This window comes from Homalodisca vitripennis, chromosome 4 (genome assembly GCF_021130785.1).
Source record: "Homalodisca vitripennis isolate AUS2020 chromosome 4, UT_GWSS_2.1, whole genome shotgun sequence".
Classification (NCBI taxonomy): Eukaryota; Metazoa; Arthropoda; class Insecta; order Hemiptera; family Cicadellidae; genus Homalodisca; species Homalodisca vitripennis.
The window spans coordinates 20097532-20111789 of NC_060210.1; positions in this window are offsets into that span (position 1 = coordinate 20097532).

Here is a 14258-nt window from a genome sequence, read left to right on the forward strand (position 1 = left end):
ACTAGTACGTTGTTCTCATATCACCATCCGAGGTTACAAAATTCAGATATACAATGTATAACAATCCAACGGCAATATCGTAATTTTTCTGTAATGATAATTTACAAGTAGTACTTGCTGAGATAAATTGTTACAATATATTAATTAGTGCAATTTTGACCTTACTTGTAAAAAGTCATTTAAAAAGTACACCATATAACTAATGACCGGCCAACGTAACAAGGTTGTATAACCTGTAATGCGGACACAGCACCAGGTGTAGAGGATGTGTCGAGAGATTGATATCGCAGCTGTCGAACAGAACCGGTGATTTACCCGGCACCAGCTGACTTGTAGCCGGCCAATGTAACAAGGTTGTATAACCTTTAATACCGACACAGCACCAGGTGTAGAGGATGTGTCGAGAGATTGATATCGCAGCTGTCGAACAGAACCGGTGATTTACCCGGCACCAGCTGACTTGTAGCCGGCCAATGTAACAAGATTGTATAACCTGTAATACCGACACAGCACCAGGTGTAGAGGATGTGTCGAGAGATTGATATCGCAGCTGTCGAACAGAACCGGTGATTTACCCGGCACCAGCTGACTTGTGGCCGGCCAATGTAACAAGGTTGTATAACCTGTGATACCGACACAGCACCAGGTGTAGAGGATGTGTCGAGAGATTGATATCGCAGCTGTCGAACAGAACCGGTGATTTACACGGCACCAGCTGACTTGTGGCCGGCCAATGTAACAAGCTTGTATAACCTGTAATACCGACACAGCACCAGGTGTAGAGGATGTGTCGAGAGATTGATATCGCAGCTGTCGAACAGAACGGGTGATTTACCCGGCACCAGCTGACTTGTAGCCGGCCAATGTAACAAGGTTGTATAACCTGTAATACCGACACAGCACCAGGTGTAGAGGATGTGTCGAGAGATTGATATCGCAGCTGTCGAACAGAACGGGTGATTTACCCGGCACCAGCTGACTTGTAGCCGGCCAATGTAACAAGGTTGTATAACCTGTAATACCGACACAGAACCAGGTGTAGAGGATGTGTCGAGAGATTGATATCGCAGCTGTCGAACAGAACCGGTGATTTACCCGACACCAGCTGACTTGTAGCCGGCCAATGTAACAAGGTTGTATAACCTGTAATACCGACACAGAACCAGGTGTAGAGGATGTGTCGAGAGATTGATATCGCAGCTGTCGAACAGAACCGGTGATTTACCCGACACCAGCTGACTTGTAGCCGGCCAATGTAACAAGGTTGTATAACCTGTAATACCGACACAGAACCAGGTGTAGAGGATGTGTCGAGAGATTGATATCGCAGCTGTCGAACAGAACCGGTGATTTACCCGGCACCAGCTGACTTGTAGCCGGCCAATGTAACAAGGTTGTATAACCTGTAATACCGACACAGCACCAGGTGTAGAGGATGTGTCGAGAGATTGATATCGCAGCTGTCGAACAGAACGGGTGATTTACCCGGCACCAGCTGACTTGTAGCCGGCCAATGTAACAAGGTTGTATAACCTGTAATACCGACACAGCACCAGGTGTAGAGGATGTGTCGAGAGATTGATATCGCAGCTGTCGAACAGAACCGGTGATTTACCCGGCACCAGCTGACTTGTAGCCGGCCAATGTAACAAGGTTGTATAACCTGTAATACCGACACAGCACCAGGTGTAGAGGATGTGTCGAGAGATTGATATCGCAGCTGTAGAACAGAACCGGTGATTTTACCCGGCACCAGCTGACTTGTGGCCGGCCAATGTAACAAGCTTGTATAAACCTGTAATACCGACACAGCACCAGGTGTAGAGGATGTGTCGAGAGATGGATATCGCAGCTGTCGAACAGAACCGGTGATTTACCCGGCACCAGCTGACTTGTAGCCAGCCAACGTAACAAGCTTGTATAACCTGTAATACCGACACAGCACCAGGTTGTATAGAGGATGTGTCGAGAGATTGATATCGCAGCTGTCGAACAGAACCGGTGATTTACCCAGCACCAGCTGACTTGTAGCCGGCCAATGTAACAAGGTTGTATAACCTGTAATACCGACACAGCACCAGGTGTAGAGGATGTGTCGAGAGATTGATATCGCAGCTGTCGAACAGAACCGGTGATTTACCCGGCACCAGCTGACTTGTAGCCGGCCAATGTAACAAGGTTGTATAACCTGTAATGCCGACACAGCACCAGGTGTAGAGGATGTGTCGAGAGATTGATATCGCAGCTGTCGAACAGAACCGGTGATTTACCCGGCACCAGCTGACTTGTAGCCGGCCAATGTAACAAGGTTGTATAACCTGTAATACCGACACAGCACCAGGGTGTAGAGGATGTGTCGAGAGATAGATATCGCAGCTGTCGAACAGAAAACCGGTGATTTACCCGGCACCAGCTGACTTGTAGCCGGCCAAATGTAACAAGGTTGTATAACCTGTAATACCGACACAGCACCAGGTGTAGAGGATGTGTCGAGAGATTGATATCGCAGCTGTCGAACAGAACCGGTGATTTACCCGATACCATCTGACTTGTAGCCGGCCAATGTAACAAAGTTGTATAACCTGTAATACCGACACAGAACCAGGTGTAGAGGATGTGTCGAGAGATTGATATCGCAGCTGTCGAACAGAAACCGGTGATTTACCCGACACCAGCTGACTTGTAGCCGGCCAACGTAACAAGGTTGTATAACCTGTAAATACCGACACAGAACCAGGTGTAGAGGATGTGTCGAGAGATTGATATCGGCAGCTGTCGAACAGAACGGGTGATTTACCGGCACCAGCTGACTTGTAGCCGGCCAATGTAACAAGGTTGTATAACCTGTAATACCGACACAGCACCAGGTGTAGAGGATGTGTCGAGAGATTGATATCGCAGCTGTCGAACAGAACCGGTGATTTACCCGGCAACCAGCTTGACTTGTAGCCGGCCAATGTAAACAAGGTTGTATAACCTGTAATACCGACACAGCACCAGGTGTAGAGGATGTGTCGAGAGATTGATATCGCAGGCTGTCAAACAGAACCGGTTGATTTACCTTGCACCAGCTGACTTGTAGCCGGCCAATGTAACAAGGTTGTATAACCTGTAATACCGACACAGCACCAGGTGTAGAGGATGTGTCGAGAGATAGATATCGCAGCTGTCAAACAGAACCGGTGATTTAACTGGCACCAGCTGACTTGTGACCGGTCAATGTAACAAGGTTGTATAACCTGTAATACCGACACAGCACCAGGTGTAGAGGATGTGTCGAGAGATTGATATCGCAGCTGTCAAACAGAACCGGTGATTTACCTTGCACCAGCTGACTTGTAGCCGGCCAATGTAACAAGGTTGTATAACCTGTAATACCGACACAGCACCAGGTGTAGAGGATGTGTCGAGAGATTGATATCGCAGCTGTCAAACAGAACGGTGATTTACCTTGCACCAGCTGACTTGTAGCCGGCCAATGTAACAAGGTTGTATAACCTGTAATACCGACACAGCACCATGTGTAGAGGATGTGTCGAGAGATTGATATCGCAGCTGTCAAACAGAACCGGTGATTTACCTTGCACCAGCTGACTTGTGGCCGGCCAATGTAACAAGGTTGTATAACCTGTAATACCGACACAGCACCAGGTGTAGAGGATGTGTCGAGAGATTGATATCGCAGCTGTCAAACAGAACCGGTGATTTACCTTGCACCAGCTGACTTGTAGCCGCCAATGTAACAAGGTTGTATAACCTGTAATACCGACACAGCAACCAGGTGTAGAGGATGTGCCGAGAGATAGATTATCGCAGCTGTCAAACAGAACGGTGATTTACCCGGCACCAGCTGACTTGTAGCCGGCCAATGTAACAAGGTTGTATAACCTGTAATACCGACACAGCACCAGGTGTAGAGGATGTGCCGAGAGATTGATATCGCAGCTGTCCAAACAGAACCGTGATTTACCGGCACCAGCTGACTTGTAGCCGGCCAATGTAACAAGGTTGTATAACCTGTAATACCGACACAGAACCAGGTGTAGAGGATGTGTCGAGAGATTGATATCGCAGCTGTCGAACAGAACCGGTGATTTACCCGACACCAGCTGACTTGTAGCCGGCCCAATGTAACAAGGTTGTATAAACCTGTAATACCGACACAGAACCAGGTGTAGAGGATGTGTCGAGAGATTGATATCGCAGCTGTCGAACAGAACGGGTGATTTACCCGGCACCAGCTGACTTGTAGCCGGCCAATGTAACAGGTTGTATAACCTGTAATACCGACACAGCACCAGGTGTAGAGGATGTGTCGAGAGATTGATATCGCAGCTGTCGAACAGAACCGGTGATTTACCCGGCACCAGCTGACTTGTAGCCGGCCAATGTAAACAAGGTTGTATAACCTGTAATACCGACACAGCACCAGGTGTAGAGGATGTGTCGAGAGATTGATATCGCAGCTGTCGAACAGAACCGGTGATTTTACCCGGCACCAGCTGACTTGTGGCCGGCCAATGTAACAAGCTTGTATAACCTGTAATACCGACACAGCACCAGGTGTAGAGGATGTGTCGAGAGATGGATATCGCAGCTGTCGAACCAGAACCGGTGATTTACCCGGCACCAGCTGACTTGTAGCCAGCCAACGTAACAAGCTTGTATAACCTGTATACCGACACAGCACCAGGTGTAGAGGATGTGTCGAAGAGATTGATATCGCAGCTGTCGAACAGAACCGGTGATTTACCAGCACCAGCTGACTTGTAGCCGGCCAATGTAACAAGGTTGTATAACCTGTAATACCGACACAGCACCAGGTGTAGAGGATGTGTCGAGAGATTGATATCGCAGCTGTCGAACAGAACGGGTGATTTAAACCCGGCACCAGCTGACTTGTAGCCGGCCAATGTAACAAGGTTGTATAACCTGTAATGCCGACACAGCACCAGGTGTAGAGGATGTGTCGAGAGATTGATATCGCAGCTGTCGACAGAAACCGGGTGATTTACCCGGCACCAGCTGACTTGTAGCGGCCAATGTAACAAGGTTGTATAACCTGTAATACCGACACAGCACCAGGTGTAGAGGATGTGTCGAGAGATTGATATCGCAGCTGTCGAACAGAACCGGTGATTTACCCGGCACCAGCTGACTTGTAGCCGGCCAATGTAACAAGGTTGTATAACCTGTAATACCGACACAGCACCAGGTGTAGAGGATGTGTCGAGAGATTGATATCGCAGCTGTCGAACAGAACCGGGTGATTTACCCGATACCAGCTGACTTGTAGCCGGCCAATGTAACAGGTTGTATAACCTGTAATACCGACACAGAACCAGGTGTAGAGGATGTGTCGAGAGATTGATATCGCAGCTGTCGAACAGAACCGGTGATTTACCCGACACCAGCTGACTTGTAGCCGGCCAACATAAACAAGGTTGTATAACCTGTAATACCGACACAGAACCAGGTGTGTAGAGGATGTGTCGAGAGATTGATATCGCAGCTGTCGAACAGAACCGGTGATTTACCCGGCACCAGCTGACTTGTGGCCGGCCAATGTAACAAGGTTGTATAACCTGTAATACCGACACAGCACCAGGTGTAGAGGATGTGTCGAGAGATTGATATCGCAGCTGTCGAACAGAACCGGTGATTTACCCGGCACCAGCTGACTTGTAGCCGGCCAATGTAACAAGGTTGTATAACCTGTAATACCGACACAGCACCAGGTGTAGAGGATGTGTCGAGAGATTGATATCGCAGCTGTCGAACAGAACCGGTGATTTACCCGGCACCAGCTGACTTGTAGCCGGCCAATGTAACAAGGTTGTATAACCTGTAATACCGACACAGCACCAGGTGTAGAGGATGTGTCGAGAGATTGATATCGCAGCTGTCGAACAGAACCGGTGATTTACCCGGCACCAGCTGACTTGTAGCCGGCCAATGTAACAAGGTTGTATAACCTGTAATACCGACACAGCACCAGGTGTAGAGGATGTGTCGAGAGATTGATATCGCAGCTGTCAAACAGAACCGGTGATTTAACTGGCACCAGCTGACTTGTGGCCGGTCAATGTAACAAGGTTGTATAACCTGTAATACCGACACAGCACCAGGTGTAGAGGATGTGTCGAGAGATTGATATCGCAGCTGTCAAACAGAACCGGTGATTTACCCGGCACCAGCTGACTTGTAGCCGGCCAATGTAACAAGGTTGTATAACCTGTAATACCGACACAGCACCAGGTGTAGAGGATGTGTCGAGAGATTGATATCGCAGCTGTCAAACAGAACCGGTGATTTACCTTGCACCAGCTGACTTGTAGCCGGCCAATGTAACAAGGTTGTATAACCTGTAATACCGACACAGCACCAGGTGTAGAGGATGTGTCGAGAGATTGATATCGCAGCTGTCAAACAGAACCGGTGATTTACCTTGCACCAGCTGACTTGTGGCCGGCCAATGTAACAAGGTTGTATAACCTGTAATACCGACACAGCACCAGGTGTAGAGGATGTGTCGAGAGATTGATATCGCAGCTGTCAAACAGAACCGGTGATTTACCTTGCACCAGCTGACTTGTAGCCGGCCAATGTAACAAGGTTGTATAACCTGTAATACCGACACAGCACCAGGTGTAGAGGATGTGCGAGAGATAGATATCGCAGCTGTCAAACAGAACCGGTGATTTACCCGGCACCAGCTGACTTGTAGCCGGCCAATGTAACAAGGTTGTATAACCTGTAATACCGACACAGCACCAGGTGTAGAGGATGTGCCGAGAGATTGATATCGCAGCTGTCAAACAGAACCGGTGATTTACCCGGCACCAGCTGACTTGTAGCCGGCCAATGTAACAAGGTTGTATAACCTGTAATACCGACACAGCACCAGGTGTAGAGGATGTGCCGAGAGATAGATATCGCAGCTGTCAAACAGAACCGGTGATTTACCCGGCACCAGCTGACTTGTAGCCGGCCAATGTAACAAGGTTGTATAACCTGTAATACCGACACAGCACCAGGTGTAGAGGATGTGCCGAGAGATAGATATCGCAGCTGTCAAACAGAACCGGTGATTTACCCGGCACCAGCTGACTTGTAGCCGGCCAATGTAACAAGGTTGTATAACCTGTAATACCGACACAGCACCAGGTGTAGAGGATGTGCCGAGAGATAGATATCGCAGCTGTCGAACAGAACCGGTGATTTACCCGGCACCAGCTGACTTGTAGCCGGCCAATGTAACAAGGTTGTATAACCTGTAATACCGACACAGCACCAGGTGTAGAGGATGTGCCGAGAGATAGATATCGCAGCTGTCGAACAGAACCGGTGATTTAACTGGCACCAGCTGACTTGTGGCCGGCCAATGTAACAAGGTTGTATAACCTGTAATACCGACACAGCACCAGGTGTAGAGGATGTGCCGAGAGATTGATATCGCAGCTGTCGAACAGAACCGGTGATTTAACTGGCACCAGCTGACTTGTGGCCGGTCAATGTAACAAGGTTGTATAACCTGTAATACCGACACAGCACCAGGTGTAGAGGATGTGCCGAGAGATTGATATCGCAGCTGTCGAACAGAACCGGTGATTTAACTGGCACCAGCTGACTTGTGGCCGGTCAATGTAACAAGGTTGTATAACCTGTAATACCGACACAGCACCAGGTGTAGAGGATGTGCCGAGAGATTGATATCGCAGCTGTCGAACAGAACCGGTGATTTAACTGGCACCAGCTGACTTGTGGCCGGTCAATGTAACAAGGTTGTATAACCTGTAATACCGACACAGCACCAGGTGTAGAGGATGTGCCGAGAGATTGATATCGCAGCTGTCGAACAGAACCGGTGATTTAACTGGCACCAGCTGACTTGTGGCCGGTCAATGTAACAAGGTTGTATAACCTGTAATACCGACACAGCACCAGGTGTAGAGGATGTGCCGAGAGATTGATATCGCAGCTGTCGAACAGAACCGGTGATTTAACTGGCACCAGCTGACTTGTGGCCGGTCAATGTAACAAGGTTGTATAACCTGTAATACCGACACAGCACCAGGTGTAGAGGATGTGCCGAGAGATTGATATCGCAGCTGTCGAACAGAACCGGTGATTTAACTGGCACCAGCTGACTTGTGGCCGGTCAATGTAACAAGGTTGTATAACCTGTAATACCGACACAGCACCAGGTGTAGAGGATTTGCCGAGAGATTGATATCGCAGCTGTCGAACAGAACCGGTGATTTAACTGGCACCAGCTGACTTGTGGCCGGTCAATGTAACAAGGTTGTATAACCTGTAATACCGACACAGCACCAGGTGTAGAGGATGTGCCGAGAGATAGATATCGCAGCTGTCAAACAGAACCGGTGATTTAACTGGCACCAGCTGACTTGTGGCCGGTCAATGTAACAAGGTTGTATAACCTGTAATACCGACACAGCACCAGGTGTAGAGGATGTGCCGAGAGATTGATATCGCAGCTGTCGAACAGAACCGGTGATTTATCCGGCACCAGCTGACTTGTGGCCGGTCAATGTAACAAGGTTGTATAACCTGTAATACCGACACAGCACCAGGTGTAGAGGATGTGCCTGTCAAACAGAGATTTACCCGGATATCAATGTAACAAGGTTGTATAACCTGTAATACGACAAACAGAGGACCGGTGATTTACCCGGCACCAGCTGACTTGTGGCCGGTTACCCGACTTACTGAACACTGATAAATTGTACAAATATGATACAACATGCAAGAACTTTAATGTCCTATAATACATGGATTTCCTTGATTCATAAATGTTTCTTAAAAATTAGTGTAATCTAAGAATGTATGCGTCAGCTTTGAAAGGGTTTTAATTCAAAGTTAGTTATGTTTTTTGTTTCTACATATTTTAATGTACACCAACGATATTCATCAATTTCTATTGTATATAAAAGATGTCAGCTATTTGTACGGCTCCAACTCAGTTCAAACCAAGGATCTGGTGGAGATGCGTGGACGACACTTTCTTCGTCTTCCCTCGTGGAGACACCAAACTAAGAACTGTAAAAGACCATACAGAAAATACGAAAAAAGGTATTAAAGAAAAGTCTCAAATTGCTCCACATTGCTGGCCTGAAAATCGTCACATTAAATAGGATGAAGCCACACCGCGAGGAGAATTATTCAACGCAAACTTATTGAGGTTTTATATATATATATATATATATATATATGTGTGTGTGTGTGTGTGTGTGTGTGTGTGTGTGTGTGTGTGTGTGTGTGTGTGTGTGTGTGTGTGTGTGTGTGTGTGTGTGTGTGTGTGTGTGTGTGTGTGTGTGTGTGTAGCACATTCACCCGGCAAGTGAGAGATCCGGGTTCGACTCCCGGCGGAGCAAGTACTTTTTGCGATTCAATGTTTATTGTAATTATATATATATATATATATTTATATTTATATATATATATATATATATTTATATTTATATATATATATATAATTAAACGCTAAATCAATCATCGGTTGAGGTTAGGCCTATTTGGGTACCAATATTAAATAAAGAACTAAATAGGAAATATATTTGCTAATTATACACACCTCGACCAACAAATTTCGTTCACACACAATGGCACCGTGTGTCTAGGACCAAATCTTAGGACCGGAAGTGGCTTGCTTTTACCCCTTCCCCCTGACCATCGCCTTCCTGTCCCATTGTTTCAGATATCACGACTCTGTGCGGAAAACACCGATATTTATTTTCTTGTCAATATCTCACTTTCGCTTGTGCTGGTGTGACGTGTGATTACCTCTTGAATTCTCGCACTCATGACTTGTGTTCGGGACTTCCATCTTGTGCAGTGACAACGCCTGGACTGGACTCCAAGCACATTCCGGTTATGTTTGAACCCTTTTCTTTCCCTTCTTTTCGTCTTTCTGTTCTTTACTTTTGTATGTACTAATACCCCCACCCCCACTTGACGAAGAGGATAGATTCCAACCCTCGAAACGTTGTGTTATATCATTTTTAACGTATAACGATGACAAATGTACGAAATCCTGTTATCCTATCTATATATAATGTTGCAAATTTGATCTTACAAAAAATAGGTAACTATTCACAATATAATTGATTCAAAATGCCTCTTTTCTGTTGATTGGTAAAATAGCATCACTATTATTACTAATAATTTAGAAATCTATAATTGCTGATTTGGAACTGACAATGAGTCTTATGCTTAATTACAAAATGAGTTATTAGTCAGGAGGAGCTTGTGCCTCTCCAATCTAGAGATTAATTCTCTCATAACAAATGTCCGGGACATGACTGTGCTCTTGGTCGTGATAGCGGTGAAATATTGTTCTTATTAAAGAAAACTACGGACTGCACTCTTTCCGGTAACAATATTTAAAGTATAAAAGCGATTCAGTATCATTGCTTGTAAGTTGGCAGCAGTGAAACACGACGTCATTCATCAAGGCACGTGATTTAAGAGTCTTAACGCCTCTACACCTAGCACTGTCCTGATTTACTTGTTAACACTTAATCTACCAACTTGACAAATTGTGCATTCTGTTCTATACACATACAGGGTGTTCAGTAAAAGTCTTCCAATACTTTAGGATTTTGTTCTACACATAAAAATGAGCAAAACATTCATATGAAGGTATGTCTTAAAACCTTTAGTTTTCCGTTTGTATTTCTGTACGTGGTTTTAATTTAAAAAATTATATCTTTTAAGTCAGATATAAAGTTATGGAACTTGAGAATTGTATTAACGTTTGGTAAACCTTTTTCGAATATAAAGTATTAATAAAATCCTTTTAACCGTTTTAAAATAGCGTCTATTTAAAATTCTAATAACAAAAGAAAATGGTATAGTTATAAAAAATGTATAGGATACTAACTATTTTGTTATTTTTATACCAATTCTAACGGTATCTTTTTCAAAGAAATATGTCAACGCATAAGCGAGTACGATCACTGTATAGGTAACCTTGCACAAGTCAGGAGCAACTAAGATTTTGTCTTTTTATAAGCATCAGCTTTTTTAAATAGGTTGTACAAATTTTACAAGATACCAACTATTTTGAAATTTGTCAGGGGTCAACAGCCTGTAGCCCCAAAATAATCGAAGTCGAACTGAAGAAAAGTGTAAAAAATTGGTATGGACTCGCCTAAAAAATCGCTACGGTATTAGCCATGTATCGAGACAACTTACAATCACGGCAACGTGGTTTCGTCAGAAGGACATCACCACAACTTTGATCCATTTAAATCTGGTAAATAAAAGTTTTTATAAATTATCTGTTTATAAAATTTACAAAAACAGATAATTTTATAAATTAAAAATTTACTTTATGATACATTTCAAATGGATGTATCTCATAAACGAAAAATATTACTTTACTGTGAATATAAAAAATAATACACGATTAGAAAATATACAATTTTAATAAACGAAATCCAGGACGAAACATTGAAGTTTGTGCCAATTTGTAGAATCCTCTGACGACAAAACAGCGAGCCGTGGCCGTATATCAAGTTGACACCAGTGATTTACTGATGCTATAACAAGTCCTGTGAAAAACCGACTATTGATTATATTTCACTTTGACTAGACCATGCTGAGGAAAAGTCAAAAAGCATTGTTATTCTTATTCGATGTTTCGTTCAGAATAGATTCAACATAATTTCGTTACCATTTACAGAGGAATGTATTGTAAGTAATTCTTTTTTGTTTAATTGACCACGGCAAATGTCATTGTTACAATACGTAACGTGTAAGTAGAAATGCAAACTAAATATAATAATAATATTCTGTTAAGTGCAGAGTAAACCAAATACAGTAGATAAATATTAATCTGAAGAAGAACATTTTTTTATATTAATCTGTAATATAAGTGTGCTAACTGTCAGGGAGTTTGAGGGTAAATGTGCTGTTGTAGAAAGAACGGAATGCATTAAATATTTAGGAATTCATCTTGATGAAAGAATCAACTGGAAAATTGATATTAATAAATTAAAAACAATTCAAACAGTATTTTGAGATACTTTTCTTTCTTACGAGAAATGAGTAATGAGACCTTGTTACGAATGTTATATTTTGCTTTGGTCCAAAGTAGATTAGAATATGGAATAGCATTTTGGAGAGGGACATATTTTATAAACATTAAGCCAATATACATTCTGCAAAAACATTTCAGAATGGTTAATATCCTTTAAAAATAAAACTGAGTTTCCTCGTCCTCTTTTTGAACATTTAAAAATACTTCCATTACAGTACGTGTTTGTCTGCAGTGTAATGAGGCTGTTCAACAACATGTACGTTCAGCAAGAAAAAAAGTGTAACCGATTTTATCTATTCTTCGTACGTTATGTATTTAATTAAAAATTGATTTTCTTAAAGTTTACGTATAATTTTTATTGGCTTATTTTACATCATTATTTAAAAAAATTAATTCTTTACAAGTTTTGTTAAAGAATTTTAAGTGTTTGTTACACATTTAACAAAGTTAATCTACTTGAAACCTAAATGAAACTTGTTTTTGGACACCGAATTTTGCGTATTTCTTCAGATATCTTAAAATTTACTGCAGCTAGAGGTCTGGTACCAATTTTATTCAATTTTTCAGTTCAATTTGCATAATATACATTAAATTTTACGTCCTGGGTAACGCCCAAAATAATTTAATAGGGCTCCCTTTTAACGGTGGCACTGAAATCTGGGCGAAATCTTTCACCCTGTATAGCTCGCTAACTAAGCGTTTCTGGACCTATGTGTATATGAACTTTTTTCATTATTTTCACCGTAAGAACAAGTCCTGACAGTTTCTCCGTTTCTTCATGGGACACCCTGTATAATAAGAATGTTAACATGCCTCGTGATAATAATGCACACAAATATAGACTTAGGAAGAGAAATGTTTTGCCCCAAAACCTTGTACAACCTTTTCTACAAAATCCTATATTTTGTTTTACCTAGAATTTGTAATACATTTCCAGACCGTATTGAAACTTAAAAAATGTAAATATATTCGTGAAAAGACTTAAACATTTGTTATTTAGTATGAAAGAGATTGAAACACTGCTAGAGATTCTTGTATACCATTTCTCATAACACATTGATGGAACCTCCAAACAGGCTTTTAAAACTATTAAATTAAACTGGCTTTTCGTTCAATTTAAGTTTATTTTTAAGTAGGGCTCGTGTAGCCTAAAACAAACCTGGTAACAAGACATTTGAGTTATAGTTTTAATTCTTCTTCAATGTAAAATGTAACACGTAAATATTTTTTTTTTTTTTTTTTTTTTTTTTTTTTTTTTTTTTTTTTTTTGAGGAAATAAATGCATTCAACTACTTCTATTAATAATACGTGCGCAATACAACGTAGAGGAAAATTATAAATAGTGAGCATACAGTGATGTTATAAATAGTAACATAACAAATTATAAAGGGTTTTAAAAACAGAATAATATAAATAAATGTATTGTTACTACTACGAAATAAATAGAATGACTGATAACCAATAAATAGTCTAACTACTGGATAGTAACTAATCTATGCAAAGAGAACAGTTAACATTAAAATATAAAATATATAGCAGAAGTATTCAAAAACAGGAACATTAAGAAGGACAAAACACATTAAATGAGTAGTTTAAATAAATAACAGTAATTAATAACAATAACAATGGAAGAAGCAGATAAATATACTGTAACCAAATCGAGCTAGCCATAAAGGTAAAACCTTTACAAAGTAAGGTTAGCTTTGATGCACGATTTGACTCTAGGTCAGCTTACTAATTATATTCTAAAATTAAATCTCATTTTGTAAGAAGACAAATCTCCTTACATTCTGCAACCTACTACTGAATTTCCTTACCCACTGTACTATCTCTCACTTTTCACCATCCTTATATCATCAGCAATCATTACAGTTGCCCTTCTTCGTCATTCTCGCATGATCGTCATCCTCTTTCCTTCCTCCCTTGTTCCTAGAATAACGCACACGACTATCATGGTAAATCCTGGCTTGTTCTCTAAGCAGGGGAACGTGAAACAAAAGCTCAATAAAAACCATAGCCAATCCAGACCTAGACATTTAAATGAGGTCAGTAACTAACACCGACAAAGAACCACTACTAACTTCAATGTAGTTCCGGTGTCTGGCCGTAGGATAGTGCTGTGAACTTCCACTATGACTTCTGTGTCTCATATTTTATGCTATAAGGAGCCTGTGCTTTGAAACTACTTCTA